This window comes from Hyperoodon ampullatus (genome assembly GCF_949752795.1).
Source record: "Hyperoodon ampullatus genome assembly, chromosome: 7".
Lineage (NCBI taxonomy): Eukaryota > Metazoa > Chordata > Mammalia > Artiodactyla > Ziphiidae > Hyperoodon > Hyperoodon ampullatus.
Genome location: NC_136920.1, coordinates 70,019,004 through 70,037,852, shown reverse-complemented (window position 1 = coordinate 70,037,852; position 18,849 = coordinate 70,019,004). Strand labels below are relative to the sequence as shown.

Below are 18,849 nucleotides of genomic sequence, written 5' to 3'. Positions count from 1 at the left end.
TGACAGACCCTGATTATTATTGAACTTTAAGGATAAAAACAGAAGTCTTCAGATTCATGAGCAAAAAATAAAAATAAAATAATTTAAAAGTGAGCTGGAGGGACTTCCCTAGTGGCACAGATGATAAGATTCTGCACTCCCAATTCAGGGGTCCTGGGTTTGAACCCTGGCCAGGGAACTAGCTCTCACATGCATGTTGCAACTAAGAGTTCACAATGCCACAATTAAGGAGCCCATGAGCCACAACTAAGAAGCCCACTTGCTGCAACTAAGACCTGGTGCAACCAAATAAATAAATTAATTTTTTAAAAAGTGATCTGGGGCCTCCCTGGTGGCGCAGTGGTTGAGAGTCCGCCTGCCGATGCAGGGGATACGGGTTCGTGCCCCGGTCTGGGAGGATCCCATGTGCCGCGGAGCGGCTGGGCCCGTGAGCCATGGCTGCTGAGCCTGCGCGTCCGGAGCCTGTGCTCCGCAACGGGAGAGGCCACAACAGTGAGAGGCCCGCGTACCACAAAAAAAAAAAAAAAAAAAAAAAAAAAAAAGTGATCTGGATATCAGACTGACTTCTCACAGTAACATTCAATGGCAGAAGACAATGGAGAAATGTCTATAAATTAAAAGTGGAAAATGGATGTGACTCACAAAATTAAACCCACATAAGTTGTCTTTTAAGTAAAAAGGTTAAGGGATATTTTCAAACATGAAACTCTCTGGACACATAGCATCAATGAGCCCCTCAACAAAAAGCACTTCAGACTGATAAAATGAGCTAAGAAAAAGCTGATTCAAAATTAAGAACCCAAAGAGGTAAAATGACAAGTGATAACCACCATATGAACATAGAACTAAAACAAAGCCACTAGGAAAAAATTATTTCAGAAGACAACAAAAATATCATGGTTTGTGCTTACAACCATGAGAGAATAAATGGTTTGGGACTTACTCTTCAATCATAAACAATTAAAAACCTGGCCAAATATATATAAAATAAATGATTGTGGACATTGGACAACAACCAGTGAAGGGTTATGATCCCTGAAAAAGAAATAAATAATATGTGTCATGCAATAGCTACAGCTTTCAGAAAGTAGACAAATTCTGGCCCATGAATGCAGGAAAGGGGAACTCAAAGTCTGAATAGTCTTCTCTGAGTTGAGGAGACAGATATTAGAGTTTAGGGTGGTTAAGGCAATTAGAACTTGCAGAGTAGAATATTACAGAGAAGGGGGTAGTAGAATATTCAGAAGAAGTCTCAGATATCTGAATATGGATATCTGTCAGCCTTTGACTTAATACTAATCTGTCCATGCACAACATAAAATTCAACAAGACTGCATGAAGGATGATGTGTGGAGAAAAAACAATTACCACAGAGTGAAAGCCAAAAGCCCATAGTTTATACAGGGCCAGGACTATTCAAGTTCTTTCCCACCAGAGCAGAAAGACTTTGTTAAATACACATGGCATTTACTTGTGACCCTAGAAGAGTCACATTTGGGGCTAAACTGGTACTATAGGAATATCTACTCTAGTCACATACTTAAAAAGCTTTAAAATAAGCCTAGAAAATATCAAACTAAATCATGAGTAATTTAATTGCTTACTAGAAAAAAATCCACACCTTTAAAGAAACACAGCAAATCCAGCACTTAACAATGAAATATTTACAATGTCCAGCATCCAACTAAAATGGCTAGACGTGCAAAGACAGAGAAAATGTGACCAAGGAAAAAATTAATTTTATAGAAACAGATGCATAAATGATAAAACTGATGTAATTAGTAACAGTAATGATAAAATAACTTTTATAAATATGTTCAATATGCTTGCAAACTTAAATAAAAATGTGAACATAATGAGGGGAGAAATGAAAGAATTAAAAAAACAAAACCAAATGGGAACTGCTAGGGAAGAAAAATAAAATACATGAAGTGAAAATTACACTGAATTAAATAAACCATAAGTTAGACATAAAAGATAAAGAAGGTAGTGAACTAGGAGACAAAGCAATAGAAAATATCCAAAATGAAGCACTCAGGGGAAAAAGATTAAATAGGAGAGTCTAAGTAATCTGTGAAGCAGTATCAAGCAGTCTAGCACACATGTAATTGGGGTCTTAGAAAGAGATGAAAAGGAGAAGAGAAAAAAATTCTTGAAGGGATAATAGTAAAGTTTTAAAATACACAAAACTAAACCATGATAATATTGAAAGAAAAATAAATCTAAAATTATAGCTGTAGATTCCATAACTCTTCCCTCAGTAATTAATATAAAAAGTATAGAAATCAATAGGAATATAGAAGAATTGAATGACACTATCAAAGAACTTGAACTAGTGGGCATTTCTAGAAAACTACCCATCAGTAACAGACTATATGTCCTTTTTAAGTACTCATGGAGCATTTATCAATATAGAACAGATGCTAGGCCATTAGCTAAGTCTCAATACATTTTAAAAGATTGAAATCAAAAGGGAATTAAATTAGAAATTACTAACTAAAAAATATCTCAAAATACCCAAATATTGGGGGATTAAATTTTATAATTCATATGAACCCACAGCTCAAAGAATAAATCATAGGGAAAACAAAAAAATATTCTGAACTAAGTCATAATTAAAATGCAGCATATAAAAGTTAGAGGATTCATGTAAAGTACTCAGAGAGGTAAACAATTTGTTTCCATATTCAAATAATTAACACCTGGGAATTGAAATTTACAATAACATCAACAAATGTAAAACACAGACAAACTTTTAGTGAAAACTACAAAACACTCCTGAAAAGGTCTAAAGAAGTCCCAAATAAATGGGGAGATGTATCGAGTTCATGGATTGGAATAGACAATATCACTAAGATTTTAATTCTTCCCAAGTTGATCTATAAATTCAGTGCTATGCCAATCAAACTACCAATAGAATTTTTTTTTCAAAATTGACAATTTAAATGGAACTGTAAAGGAGCTAGAATAGCCAAAACCATTTTGAAGAAGATTCAGTTGGGAAGACTTACACTACCTGATTTCAAGACTTAATATAAAGCTACAGTAATTATAACAGTGTGGTGATGTAGTGAAGATAATCATGTAGAACAAAACAACCAAATAGATAATCCAGAAATAGACACACATATGTGGTCAACTGATTTTTGACAAAAGTTCCGGGCAATTCAATGGGAAAGTGATAATCTTTTCAACAAATGGTGCTGGAACAACTGGCCAACCATATGGTAAAAAAAGAAATCTTGATCTCAAAGATACTCAAATATTAACTTCAAGTAGACCATAGACCTAAACATAAAAACTAAAGTGATAAAATTTAAAGAAAACATAGGAGAAAATCTTGCAAGCTTGGAGTAGTTGAAGATTTCTTTAGATAAGGTACAAAAAACATGAAAACATTGGACTTTATAAAAACTAAAATCTACTTTTTGAAAGGCAGCGTTAAAAAAAACCATAGGCTGGCAGAAAATATTCATGATACATATATCTGACAAAGGACTAGTATCCAACATATATAGAAATATAAAGAACTCTTACAATTCAATGTTAGAAGACAAAATCTCAATTAAAAAACTGGGCAAAAGATTTGAAAAAAACATTTTACAAAAGAAGCTATGCAAATGGCCAATAAGCACATCAGAAGTAGCTAATGTCATTAGTCATAAGGAAAATGCAAATTAAAACCACAATCAGATACAAATACAAAATCAGGAGAATGGCTAAAATTTAAAAAAGTGAACAATGCCAAGTGTTTGTGAGGGTGTGGAGAAAGTAAAATCCTTGTACATAGTTAGTGGGAATGTAAAATGTTATAATAATGAAATAATGGAAAATGGTTTAGCACCTTCTTATAAAACTAAACATATACTTCCCATATGACCTAGCAACTACACTCTAAGTATTTATCCAAGAAAAATTAAAACATATTTTTACACCAAAAAATATATATACAAGAATGTTTACAGGAGTTTTTTTTAATGACAGACAAAAATGTTAAATGACTATCAGTAAGTGAATGGATAAACACAATATGGCATATTCATACAATGAACTACACTCAGCAATAAAAAGAAACAAACTACTGATATACATAACATGGATAAGTTCCCAAAAGAAGCCAGATGAAGTAGTAGATACTGTATGGTTCCATTTATTGGAGACTCTAGAAAACTAATCTAATCTATGACAGATAGCAAATCACTGGTTGTAGGGTGTAGGAAAGAGGGATTGGCTGGGAAAGGGAAGAAAGAACTTTGGGGGTGATGGAAATGTTTTATATCTTGAATATGTTGGTGACGATATGGGTGTATACATTTGTCAAAACTCATCAAACTATAATTTTAAAATGAGTGCATTTGATTATATGTGACTTAGACCTTAATAAAATTGAGGGGAAAATGGCAAAGGGATATATAACATCTTGTTCTCAATAAAATTTCTCCTAAAATAATGTGGCACATTTTATGCAAGGCTTTGCTTTAAATATGCATATTTCAAACTTTCTGTTAATTAAATTTTGTTTTCCTACTGGAAAGGAACACGCAGTAAAAAACAAAAATGGAAAATATAGTTTCATACTTTTAGGACAGTGAAAATACTCTGTATGATATAGTGGTAAATATTTGTCATTGTATTTTTTTTTTTTTTTTTTTTTTTTGCATTACGTGGGCTTCTCACTGCTGTGGCCTCTCCCGTTGCGGAGCACAGGCTCTGGACGCGCAGGCCCAGTAGCCATGGCTCACAGGCCTAGCCGCTCCGCGGCATGTGGGATCCTCCCAGACCGGGGCACGAACCCGCGTCCCCTGCATCGGCAGGCGGACTCTCAACCACTGCGCCACCAGGGAAGCCCTGTCATTGTATTTTTGTCCAAACCCACAGAATGTATTAGCACCAAGAGTGAACCCTAAGGTAAACTATGGACTTTGGGTGATTATGATATATCAATGTAGGTTCATCCTTGGTTAAAAAAAAAAAAAGTACCTTTCTGGTGAGTGATGTTAACAATGGGGGCGGCTAGTGTGTGTGCGGGCAGACGGCTTATGAGAAATCTTTGTACCTTCCTCTCAACTTTTTTGTAAACCTAAAACTGCTCTAAAAATTAAATGTTCTAAAAAAATTAATAGAACTCTTTATCTAAGAAAAGGTACATTTTATATTTTACTCTATGTAAATTATAACTCAGTAAAAGAAATTAATGGGGAAAAAAGTATAGCTTCAATTCATAATAATTTATGATCACTTTGTTAAATAAATATTTATCTGCAATTCAGCAATTTCTTCAGCTTATTTTTTCTATTCAATTCAAGTATGATAAATATAATACATTTAAAAGGCATGTACAGTATGATTCTAGTTTATAAAACTGTTTTTATGTATCTACTTACCTACCACCTACGTATCCATAGTTTTGTCTGATTATGGGTATAAAGTTGTGTTTGGAATTATTCTTACCAAATGCTAAACCTTGTTATTTCTGGCCATTTTGAGTAAATTGTTGCTTGCTTTGTATTTTATGTTACTTAAATTTTTTTTCTTAATATACAAACAGCTCATACAGCTCAACATCAAAAAAACTAAAAACCCCATCAAAAAATGGGAAGACCTAAACAGACATTTCTCCAAAAGAAGGCATACAGATGGCCAAGAGGCACATGAAAAGATGCTCAACATCACTAATTATTAGAGAAATGCAAATCAAAACTACAATGAGGTATCATTTCACACTGGTCGGAATGGCCATTATCAAAAAATCTACAAATAATAAATGCTGGAGACGGTGTGGAGAAAAGGAAACCCTCCAATACTGTTGTTGGGAATGTAAATTGGCACAGCCACTATGGAAAACACTATGGATGTTCTTTAAAAAAGTAAAAATAGAGTTACCATATGAGCCAGCAATCTCACTCCTGGGCATATATCCGGAAAAGACAAAAACTCTAACTTGAAAAGATACATGCACCCCAGTGTTCATAGAAGCACAATTTACAATAGCCAAGACATGGAAGCAAACTAAGCATCCATCGACAAATGAATGGATAAAGAAGATGTGGCATATATACATATATATATATATATATATATATATATATATATATAATGGAATATTACTCAGCCATAAAAAATAGTGAACTAATGCCACTTGCAGCAACATGGATGGACCTAGAGATTATCATACTAAGTGAAGTCAGGCAGAGAAAGACAAACGTCATAGAATAACACATATATGTGGATTCTAAAAAAATGATACAAATGAACTTATTTCCAAAACAGAAAGAGACTCACAGACATAGAAAACAAACTTATGGTTACCAAAGGGGAAAGGTGGGGAGGAGGGATAAATTAGGAATTTGGGATTAACATATACATGCTACTATATACAAAATAGATAAATAACAAGAACCTATTGCATAACACAGGAAACTACATTCAATATCTTGTAATAACCTATAATGGAAAGAATCTGAAAAAGAATACATATATGTATATGAATATAAAAATAAAAAGAATATATATGTATGTGAATATATTATATATACATATATGTAAGAATATATATATTATATATATCTGAATCACTTTGCTGTACACTTGAAACTCATACATTGTAAATCAACTATATATCATTTAAAAAAAAAGAATAACCTAAAAAAACAACAATATAGAGGTTAGCTACCTCAGGTCCTGGGTCCTAAAATGGATGAGGTTGATCTTATCTGCCCCTCCTCCCCCCACAAATCCAAGGGAATACTGGCTTAGTGTAGAAAAACTACAGGTGGGTCTTTAGGCTCTCTTTCAACAAAGATTCCCCAGGGGCCTGGATCTTACAGAACTACCCAGGCTTCATGAAAATAGTTCATCAGTACTGAATTCACCCTGTTCTCAGTTAAGTGACAATCCTGAATTCTAGCCAGCTGCCCTACAAAGACACAGTATCCTCTGGGGAAGACGAAAATTAGGGCTTAATGTAATGATGGGCTCAGTTGCTCGGGGCCTCTTAACAATACTTCCAAAAACCCCTCCCTCCCTTTTCCAATCCTTTTAAGGAACATAAGCATGGAAAAAAAAAAAGAAAGAAAGTTAAACTTAAAGGAAAGGTATGTTAAAACTAGAACTTGCTGTTATGTAGAATGGGAGCTTAAGCCATTTTTATTTGAATATTAAATAAAAGAATGACCCCAAGAGGCCTGGGGACTTTGGGACACTTAGGTTACATTTTAAAAAACAAAAAACAAAAACAAAAACTCTTTATTAAAAAAAAATAACCAGAACTTATGATTGACCAGAAAGGTAAAGATATATGACCATATTTAAATAATTCTACTTAATCACATCTACAATGTTTGATGGTTCCGGAGGGCAAAATGACGTGCCAGGAATATCATTACACCTTCCTCCAACGTACAGATATTAGAAAAGAAAACAGATGAAGTCTATCATTTTCTTGATTTCTTTTTTTTACTTATTTTTATAAATAATACCTCACCAGTAAGTTAATCTTCATAAGAAATGCCTCTAAATCTCTCCTGTCTGGGCTTCTCAATATTTTTCTTTAATGGACAGGAAAGTAAATACCTTATTCTCAGTCACATCAGGACATGGAAGTCCCCTTTTCACAGTACAGAGATATTGCCTGACCTCTGTTTACTTTAAGGCTTAAGCAGCCAGAAACTTCTGATACATCTGATTTGGTGTCTGGGAAAGGAAAAAGAGTAGAAAAAATATTCTAATATGAGCACTAAATGATACCTATTACCAGCACTGATGAATTACTTATCCTGAAGCCCTATAATCCCCTGGGGGCAAGTCCATGTACATCATATCTCATCATTATGCCCAGCACACAGTTGTGCTCACTAAATCTAATTTGACTGAGTGAATAAATACATTTCTCCCATTAAATATGGAGATTGTAGAATTGTCATTCCTGTGATTTACCCACTTTCATTTAGGACATATGTTATACCCCTACAGTGCTAAAACATCCAAGTAAAAAGAGCAAAAAACTTGACTATTTTAATTGAGAATCAAAAAAGGTCTAGAATCTGTACTGCCCAAAACAGTACCCACTAGCTATGTGGCAATTTATATTTAAATTCAATAACATTTAAAAATCAGTTGCCCAGTTGCCCTAGCCAATATCAAGTGTTCAATAACTACATGTGGCTAGTGGCTATGGCATCAGACAGCACAAGTACAGAATATTTACATCATTACAGAAAATTCAGAGTTGTATTGGATAGAAAATTCTAGATGATTGCCTAAAATTTTTTGATTTCATTTTTATGTTCCATGCTTTTATAAATATATCAGGAGTTCAAGACCTTTTCTAAGTATGTGGTAGAGTTCCTTAAGGGAAGTGATTTGGGAAGTAAAGATTTTCTGTAACTTGGGCTTATAAAAATGACTCCAAGATTGAAGAGAGCTTGTTAATACACACTGAAGTAGATCTAGTATTCCCTGAGGGCAGAATCCTTTTGTTGTTCATTTTTCTATTTCCAGCAGCTAAGAAATTGCACTTAGTAAAGGATGAATAATGATAAATATGTATCCTAATAAATTACACATTCTCATTCAAATACTTCACATACCTCTCATATTTGACACATTTGTTTCAGATATCAGAGGTGTAGTAGATTCTGTTGCCTAGAGGATAAAGGGATTGCCTATCAGCAGCTTTACCTTTTTATGGGATCTGTCTTCCTTCTTTTCACCTCCAGTGCAGTCTATTTCTCCTGTCTTCTATAGTACTAGGTCTCATCTAATGATGATACCATCACAGAGTTTACACTGACTGACCACATATCCTAGACTAATGATGTATATATTAGGCAACAATAAGATTTATTGTTGCCTATGGTCTGAAATGTTTGTGTCCATACACAATACCAATGTGATGATATTAGTAGGTGGGCCTTTGGGAGATACTTAAGCCATGAGATTGGAGCCCTCATAAATGGAGTTAGTGCCTTATAAAGAGGCTCCAGAGAGATCCCTATCCTCTTCCACCATGTGAGGATACAGCAACAAGACAACCATATATTTAACCAGGAAGCGAACCCCCACTTGACCATGCTGGCACCTTGATCTTGGACTCCCAGAATCCAGGAATGTGAGAAATAAATTTCTGTTGATTATTAGCTAACCAGTCTGTGGTATTTTGTTACAGAAGCCCAAATGGACTAAGACACTGTCCATACTGGTATCCTTCTGAGAGTGAAAGGGTGTGGTATTAATAGCTCCACTGGGACACTAAGCATGAGCCAAGGTCACCCAACTGGTTTTGCGGTAGAGCCTTTGGAAGGTGATTAGCTCGTGAGGGTGGAGCTCTCACGAATGGGATTAGTGCCCTTTTAAAAGAGACCTTAGAGAGCTCCTTTGCCCTTCTGCCATGACAGAAGACAGCCATCTATGTATGAACCAGCAAGTGGGCTCTCACCAGACACCAAATCTGCCAGTACCTTGATCTTGGATTTCCCAGCCTCCAAAATGGTAAGAAATAAATTTTTGTTGTTTAAAAGCCAACATGGTAGTCTGTTGCAGCAGCCTGAACAGACAAAGACGTAAGTGTATCTTTAATTTTTTGACCACTAGATGTCAACTATTCCTGGAATTCTAGACCACGGTTTCAATAAGATTCAGACATCCTCAGCAACACATTCCTACACATATAGCCAGATTTGTGAACATTCATCTTGCTCATTGAGCTCATATTATTTATGCTCACTGATTAACATAATCCATGTTTTACAATTATTTTGGCAACAATTACAAAGGTTTATATAACAAAGGTCTATATAATAGTCCCAAATAAGGATTTCTTCACTGCCCCTCAAGCTGCCTGATGTTCCAAGATAAGGCCTTTGGTCAGGATGTTGTCAAAATGACAAGTAACAGCCTAGGGTCAGGCCATTAGATAGTTCCTATGAGAACACCATTCAGATTGGACCTTACGTGAAGAAGCAGGCAGCAGGAGGGAGAAGATCCAAAAAGGATGATCCTGAGGTCATCCTTGCCTGAAATCCACATCAGTAAACTCTAATCTAACCATAATATCGATCAGGAGAGGATCCTTGGTCAGATCATTTTTTTAATTTCAAAAAAGATTGATTTCCATTCTGTAAATACCCCCAGTTCACTTAAATTAAGGAGCATTCCTTCTTTGGCATTCTTCCCTGGCTACATTAGCAAAGGGGAACTTGATCCATGACTCAAGCAGTCTAACAGCACTGATGAGATGCCTCCTCCCCCATCCTCACCTCCCCTTGGGGGATAGTAAGGAGGGGTGGTCTCAAGAATCACTAAAAGTCTCTCAGAACATAAAGCTTTCCTTGTAATCATATGTTATGTTCCCTCAGTGCTCAGAAAAGAGAAACAGCTCCCTACATTTGCTCTTACAGTGACAGAAAACAATCGATAATGTTTGTCTATGGATTTGATCACAACGAGGATGTTTTGTGGAAGATGAACTGCAAGATTTCACTGTTTCATGGCAAGGATCCCATCTTCAGTATGCAGGGTGGAATGGGTGTCTGGAGAAATGTGAATACCCTGTCTAGGGCTCTGACATTTCTGTGTGCAGAATGGTAACACTTACAATGGAGAAGAGTGCAGCAGTGAGAGCCTCTTTCTTGCCCTTTGAAAACCGTCCCTCCAAGACTCATCCTGAGGAGCAGCATCAGGTGAGAGTGTCTCCTGGGCTCCTTGCCAGTTCTTGGATGGCTGTGGCTCTGGCCTGGGACTTGGTGCTTGCCCCCACAGAGCTCCTGCAGTGCAGAGTGATACAACCAGCACAGATGTGCCGCCTTTGCACATACCATTATGTGCACTCAGAGTTGTGTTTCACCACAATGGAGGATAGTAAGAGCCTGAGGTGGGACAACCTAGTTGATCATCTCAATTACAAAATTACATATGAGAACATAACACATTCCTGAGTAGTGATAAATAGAAAGTGAGGGTTTTGTTCTCTACTGGATAGTCATAACCATAAGGTACCAGAAGGCCAAAGGTAAAGTTGGTAAAGGATCATTTATGTGTTAAGATCTGAAAAGCCCTTCCAGCACTAAGAGAAAAAATACTTTCTCTCACTGATAGATGAAGTTCCATTATTAGAGATCCATTCCTTTGGTTTAAGCCTTAACTGTGACAGGCTGAGAATATTCACAGCACTTGGCTATTATAATGAAAATGGTTTCATTACACTAAGGGTTCTTCCAACTCTCCCAGTCAGCTGGAAAACAAAAACACCACCCATACTTCTTTTGCATTGCCTTTGTTCCTTTGTCAAAGATCAGTTGACTATATTATGGGGGGTCTATTTCCAGGCTCTCTATTCTGTTCTATTGATCTATTTGTCTATTCTTTCACCAATACCACACTGTCTTAATACTGTAGCTTTATAGTAAGTCTTAAAGTCAAGCAGCATCAATCTTCCAACTTTGTACTTCTCCCTCAAGATTGCATTGACTATTCTGGTTCTTTTGCTTCTCCTAATAAACTGTAGAATCAGGGACTTCCCTAGTGGTCCAGTGGTTAAGACTGTACTTCCACTGCCGGGGGCATGGGTTTGATCCCTGGTCGGAGAACTAAGACCCCGCATGCCGCATGGCACAGCCAAAAATAAATAAACTGTAGAATCAGTTTGTCAACTTTCATAAAATAACTTGCTGGGATTTAATTGGGACTGCATTGAATCTGTAGATCAACTAAGTTGGGAAGAGCTGACATCTTGACAATATTGAGTCTTACTCTCAATGAACATGGAATATTTCTCCATTTATTAGCTATTATTTGATTTCTTTTATTAGTTTTGTAGTTCTCCTCATACAGATCTTGTACATATTCTGTTAGCTTTATACCTATTTCATTCTGGGTGGTGCTAATGTAACCAGTATTATGTTTTTAATTTCAAATCCCACTTGTCCATTGTTGGTATATAGGAAAATAATTGACTTCTGTATGTTAACTTTGTATTTTGCAACCTTGCTATAATCACTTACTAGCTCCAGGAGGAGATTTTTTTGTTTCTTTTGGGTGTTTTTTGTTTTGTCTTTCTTTCCAACCTGTATACCTTTTATCTCCTTTTCTTACCTTATTACACTAGCAAGGACTTCCAGTATGACTCTGAAAAGGAGTAGTAAAATGGGGCATCGTTGTACCTGATCTTAGTGGGAAAGCTTCGGGTTTCTCACCATTAAGTATAAAGCTACTGCAGGGTTTTTGTAGTCTTTACAAGTTGAGGAAGTTTCCCTCTATTGCTAGTTTTCTGAGTTTTTATCATAAATGGGTGTTGGATTTTGTCAAATGCCTTTTCTGCATCTATTGATACTATCACGTGATTTTTCTTTTTTAGTCTGTTAGTGTGATGGGTTACATTGATTTTTCCCACACTTCCTTAAAGGCAGTGTCTGAATGCAAATTTTTTCCATTTAGATGTCTCATGTGAGAATTGGAAGGCAGTCAGAGAGTTCTATCTTCCTGCTCTTCTGTTTTCTGCTGGCAAGCAGTCAAGAAGCCAGGGGTTCGACAGCAGCATCCCTGGGCACAGAATGTCATTGGTGTTGAAAGGTAGTTGTGGCAGCACCAGGGGCAGCATCCTGATCCTTGGATCACAGGCTCCATGGGATTTTTTTCATGTCTACAGTTCAAGTGTGTGGACTTCTCAGTCTCCACCTTTTGGTTATGGTAACTGTAGCATCTTCCAGAACTATACGCATTATTTTTTAATATCTAGTTCCTGTATGCAATGCCTTTCTGCTTAAAATACCTAGAGTAGCTTCTGTGTACTTCTAAAACTGACCAGGGACCATCACAGATGTGGATAAGCATGCTTACTGAAGAGAATGGATGAAGCAGTGTGAGGGAATAAAATTCCTCATGAGGGCATGAGCTGTAAAACATAGGGAGAAAACAAGGCACCAGCCCCATTTTATATTTGACTGAAAGGTGGCTTCCTTGAAGACTGCTTCTTCCAGAAGCACTTACCAGCAGCTCAGGCTGGCGTTCCTCTCAAAATTAAAATACAAGAAGCATTATCAATGTCTCCCAACTAATCTCCAAGTAAATCTCATTGCCATCACACAATGTCCTTCATTTGCTCTTTGTTCTTCTATACCCACCTCCTTCACCCCTCCCACCCCCATTTTAATAAAATAAAAGAATAAGACTGGAAGGTGCCTCACAGCCATTTTAGTTTATTTACTACTTTCTAGACTTACAAAGAGGCCAAATCAGTAGAATGACTTTCCTAATATAAGCTATACATGATCTAATGACCACCTATGTTCCAACATTACCCCACACCTAGTAGGACTGTAAAGAAGTAAAATAAATACCAGAGGGTTACTCTAGACATTTCATGCTTCAGAGTCTCTGTCCACTTCTGTCTAGGTCTTTTCATCACACAATTTGTGTTACTCCGTGATTCATCCCAGGATCCTTCCACAGGTAACACCGCATGGTCTCAGTCCGGGGACTCTCTGCTCCACTGTCCCCACACTGAGGCAGGCTCCAGTCTCTCTGTCTCCTGTGGCACACGTGCTTAGGTCAATTTCGGGATGCTGGAGCTCCCCAGGTACCACCCACAGAGCAGGACGCAGGAATGGTTTTGTGCGGACAGTGCGCTCACGGATCACTTCCCTCACCCAAGGGTCTGTGGGAAATGGGTTCGGAACCTGGGCCAGCACAAGCGTATGGCAAATAGGTGCAGTGACTGAGGGGCAGGTAACCGTTAAACGCAAGCCCCAGTGGCAGGTTCTGGGAACTTTTTCCCCCCATTTAAGTCCTGGGTTCCAAATTAAGACTCTGCCAGCTTGCTTCTCACAGGGTACTCTTTGCCTAAGTGTGAAGCAGCTGAGAAGCAGAATTTGGTTCTTCAGTTTCTCAGGGATTCCAACCACAGAGATACGTCCTCCCAATCCACCTCCCCCAACCAGGTATGAGCAAAAGCCCGACACCAGGAGGACAGCTCTGAGTTGCACAATGGGAAAAGCTGTGGTGACAGGTACTCGGAGTCTGTTCTCCAGGAGTCCTGGCCAACACGTTTTATGTGAGAATGTGTGGAGTGACAGGGAGGGGGCTACGGACTGAGACCTCCTCACCCAGTTGTCCCACTAGGTTTCTTTGCTAAGCCAAGCATGCTACAGGCTTACTGGATCTTCCAGCAGTCCACTTGGCTGAGAAGGAAATGATGGTGAAGGGAAGTGACATGTCCAGCCTGAAGTCAGGACACCAGGGAGTTAGAGTCAGAGACAGGATCAGAGCCTGGGTCTGTGGGCTCACAGAACTTGAACTGCTGCAGGTGGTGATGTCACTTTTCCCTTGCAGAAAGGTGCCATGGGCTTCTGGAAGTTCCCCCTGTTCCTGGTCCTCAGCATTCTGGTCCTGAACCAGGCAGGTATGCTCTAGGCAGCGCCATTCAGGTGAGACAGCCCTGACAGGAGCACTCTCACCTCTCATGGCCCCTGGAATCATACAATTCTGTGTTCTCGGTTGTGCTTGTGCTGAATCTTTAGCAACTGGCTCCTGGTGGGTGGAGGTGTGGGGATGGGTGGTGGTAAGGTACAAATGTACACTTATATAAGTTTATCATAAAAAGATGTGTAGCACACAGTTTACAAACAGACATAAGATATACAGTACTAGTTATAAATTTCATATAACTCATTGAACTTCACAACATACTTTTGTTGCTTTTTATCAAACACTTTTATCTTTAGCAAAGCTATTTACTAACTTAACCATAATTTGATAAATGGATTTCATCCTAGTCTGCTAACTACTTGGCCAATAAATTTGTTATTCAATCTGATATGTGATCTATTCATCTAATGTCTCATCCTCATTCAAATTATATTTATTAAACTGAAACCATTTCCAGATTCAAATTATTATCATTTAATTTTTAATAATGGCTGCATTTAACACTAAGCTCAAAAAATTCCTGAAAATCTAACCATCAGTTGCCAGCAAACCATTTCTTTGAGGTCACACCAGAGCCTAACTCCTGGTGAAGCAGCATTTTTGGATAGACAATGGCCTCATTTCTTCCGTTGGCAGTTGGGGCAGCCACATCCTCAGGGGGAGATGCAGAAACCAGGAAACCTGGCTGCTTATCCTGGGGGTGGGGGTAGGCAGGGACTCAGAGCCAGGATTGGGCTTGCTTCCCTTCCCTAGGTGCGCCTTGGAGAATGGCTTTGATCCCACTACACTCACCAGTAAGGAAATGCGCCTCCTACTGGCTGCAATGATGAACGATTATGTGCAGATGAAGGCCCGTGAGCTGAAGCAAGAGACAGGAGGGCTTCAGGTAAGGCTCTGCCCTCTGCTCAGCACTTACCCTCTCCCCTGGCTTACCAGGAAGATGTATCCTGACAGGTAGGAGAGAACATAGCTGGATAGGCAGCCAGCAAGCAGTCACTGTTCACCTTGGCCTGGGGCCCACCTCTTCTACAGGCTCCACTGAAGACAGAGGTCATGTGAAGGAACTATGGTTGCACCACATGTACAAAGATCCCTTTCTAAAAGCAGTGGGGGAAGCTGTGGAATCCCTCACTCTGGAAATTGTCTGGCAGTACTGAGGATACCTCCCAGCACTGGAGGAGTTTAGCCTCGTAAAGTAAAGCCAGGGAATGAATCCCATGTATCTCAGGGGATTTTAGAAATCTAGCCCCTCCTTGTTAACCTGCACATGATATTCTTTCACACCTGCAAGGCCTCTTCATTGCACATTTGCAAGGTGAAGCCAGAGACCTTACAAAGGATGTTGTCAGATAGCACAGTGTCTGAGGTAGGTCCAGGGCCTTTAGATGTGTAGAATCTGTGGAGGTGTGCATGTTCTCACTGGACCAGACACCCTTCCCCAGCCCCACCTCCCTGTGCACCCTGAGCTTGGAGCTCACACCAGCTCCTGACCTGGCCATACCTGGGCAGAGGCATGTGCTGCACCTCTATCTGCCCTAAGAACCTCTTTGCAGAGCAAGAAGGACTGAGCAGCATGTGGAATGCCAGAAAAGGTCACCCCTTCCCCCCACAGCCCTTCCCCACACTGCCCTGGCTCAGTGAACCTCTGTTCTCCTAATGGAGGATGCGTGAGCCACCCCCATTCCTGCCCCTCTGCTTTTGCTCCAGGTGCCCTCTCCCTATTCTAACCTTCTGCATGACTGCCTGGAGGAGCAGCCCTGGTGCATGGTATTGTCTAGCCTGACTTTTCCCTGTAGCCTGGACAGGTGCAGAACTAAGCAGTGCAATAATCTGAGTACCTGCATCCTGGGCACATACACATAGGACCTCAACAAGTTTTACACATTCCCCTTAACTAAAACTGGGGTCAGAATGCCTGGCAAGAAATGGGTCATGGCCAGAGTATTGGAGAAAGACCATGACCCCTCATGTTGGCATGGCTCAAGGTGCCTACTCAACTCCTTCCTCTCCTTTCTAATTCCTTTGTTCCTGTAACTTGATGCATGTGGTCTTCTCTGGCTGCTCTTTGGGCTAGTTATCAGTGGCATTCTTTGTGGCAGTGGATGTCTGGAACATCAGATGGGAGGAGGGAGAGCAGGCCAGAGAGAATCATTCAGGAAGAGATCAGGAGAGAGAGGGCAGCCCTGTGAGTACCTGTGGATTTCATAGCAGAGCTTCTCAGTCCTGCTTCTGAACATGCCTTTCATTGGGGGAATAATAGTATATTTCTAAAAACCCCTGAGCTGTGGTGGTTATTGCTCTGGCCACATCCCACACTTCATGGATACAGGGACCTGTCTGGCAAGTAGCTTTAGCCCCGGGTAGCTGGAGTCAGGGCATAGTGGGTGGTCCCTGTGAACAACCTCAGGTAGCGAAAACAGGAGCACTAAGCACCTCTGAGACTTGATGCTACAAACTCGCTTCCTCTTCCAGGAGGACAGGGGAAATTTCCTTTTCCTAAGGAGTACTCAGTACCTTGTGAATGGGATGCATCTTCAAGACAATCTTTAAGAATGAGGTTGGATGTGGCACCATAATCTCTCTAGTCGCCTAAGCCTTGGTTAAGCTTTCGTTTACTTGTACAGAAAAGATTGGCTGCTATATTTCTGTGTTCCATGGCTTGTTGCCCAGAGCACATTTGGGTTTTCTGACACCCTTGGAAACGTCTATGGGGAGTGATTGTGGCATTTTCCCTAATGCCCTATGATTGTCGGTGGTGATTTTGTGTTTAGGAAAAATATTTAAAGTTCATTGGTGCCTCTCAGAGCAGTAATTTTACCATGTTGGTCCCATGGGGTAGCACCTGCCCTCAGCCTCTCACTGACAGGCCTTTTCTTTTTCTCTATCCTGCAAATCAGCATCACTGCCCAGAAGAGATCCTGTAACACTGAGACCTGTGTGACCCATAAGATGGCGGGCTGGCTGAGCAGGTCTGAGAGTGTGGTTAAGAACAACTTCATACCCACCAACGTGGGCTCCAAAGCCTTTGGCTGGCGCCGCAGCGACCTTCAGGCCTGAGCAGTGAAATGACTCCAGGAAGAAGACAACCACCCTAGTACCTCAGACGGCAGGGCAGATGGCTGGGTATTGCAGGAGTGCAGGCCACAGTCTGACCCTCCCTGGTCCTATATTGTAAAAAAAATCCACAGTGAAGGTGCCAACCACAGTGTCTGGAGAAAGAACAGAGTCCCAATAGCTAGAACACCTAGAATTTGGATTCATTTCTGCTTTTTTTCAGTGCCTCCAAGTGACTCTGAGATCATCGTTCATCATAGGAAATATAGATCCTATTCATTTAAAACACTGTTCCCTACAGTTATAATTGTGATTATTCTAGTTTTGTAGTTTGAAAGGTAAAGACCCTACCCTTTGGGAGTATTCCCTACAATGTCATGTACATCTGGATTCAGAGCACAGACTTGGGTTCAAATACTGTGTTTGTCCTCTACTAACTATATGACCATGGACCTGACCCTCTCTGACCCTGTTTCCCCATATAATTTGAAAGCAACAATAAGTACCTACATGTATCATTAATGTAAAAAGTGATTGAGATAATACATGACAAGAGCCTCACTGTTAATAAGTAATAATGTTCTAGTTCTTGCTTTTTTTTTTCTCCTAGGTCACCAGGGAGCTGAACTCCATTTCTTTTAATTTGCAATGAAAGCAACTTATTGAAAAGAAATAGCATGGAAGACACACATATATGCATGTCTCTTGATATTGAAAACACTCCTTTTTGCTTGAAATAAACTAAAGATAAATGCAGAATAAAATCATTGTAATTACCCAATGTGCATCTTTTTTATAGTTGATTCTGTATTCTATAAATATGACGCATGTCTGGCAGCAAATCTGGGCCCTGTCAGCCAACCTGTTGGCTGCTCTGCTAAACCTCAGGGGTACATGAAATCGCTGCCTTGTGGGTGCCTGGGGATTCCTAGTAATGCTGAGCCTCAATGGAACTCTCTCTTTAAAGAAATGTTCTCATTTGTGCACTTCATCAAGATAAAAAATATATTTTCGATACAGTTAAAAGGAGTCCCTGCTGTTATCTATGTTGTTTTTCCCATGAGAACCTCAGAGACCTGTGACACTTTGTTGACCAGGCTGGCTCAAATGAGGCAATGATATCATGTTTGGGGTGGGTCCTCAGTATCCTGTATCCTCAGTGTCTAGTGAAACACCTTTACTGGAATTAGAACCCTGTGCATCTCAAAGAGACATTCACATTTATTTTCAGAGAGTGCCCTGGTCCCCAGCCCCAGAAGTTATCTGTTCTCTTCTCCTTGACTCAGGTTTACCCTTACCCATCCCTGCCTTTCCTCCCAACAGCACCCCTTCATACACCCCAGCGCCTGCAAAGCCTGTTAGAACAACGGCTCA

The 18,849-nt window shown here is 39.5% G+C and overlaps 1 pseudogene across 1 annotated transcript; it reads left to right on the top strand.

Annotated features, from left to right (window-relative positions):
* Window positions 1–14,334: 14,334 nt before the first annotated feature.
* Window positions 14,335–17,478, top strand: LOC307056167 (calcitonin receptor-stimulating peptide 3-like; annotated as a pseudogene). Its single transcript has 3 exons — window positions 14,335–14,420; window positions 15,175–15,307; window positions 17,319–17,478. The product of its transcript is annotated as a calcitonin receptor-stimulating peptide 3-like (transcript).
* Window positions 17,479–18,849: the final 1,371 nt, after the last annotated feature.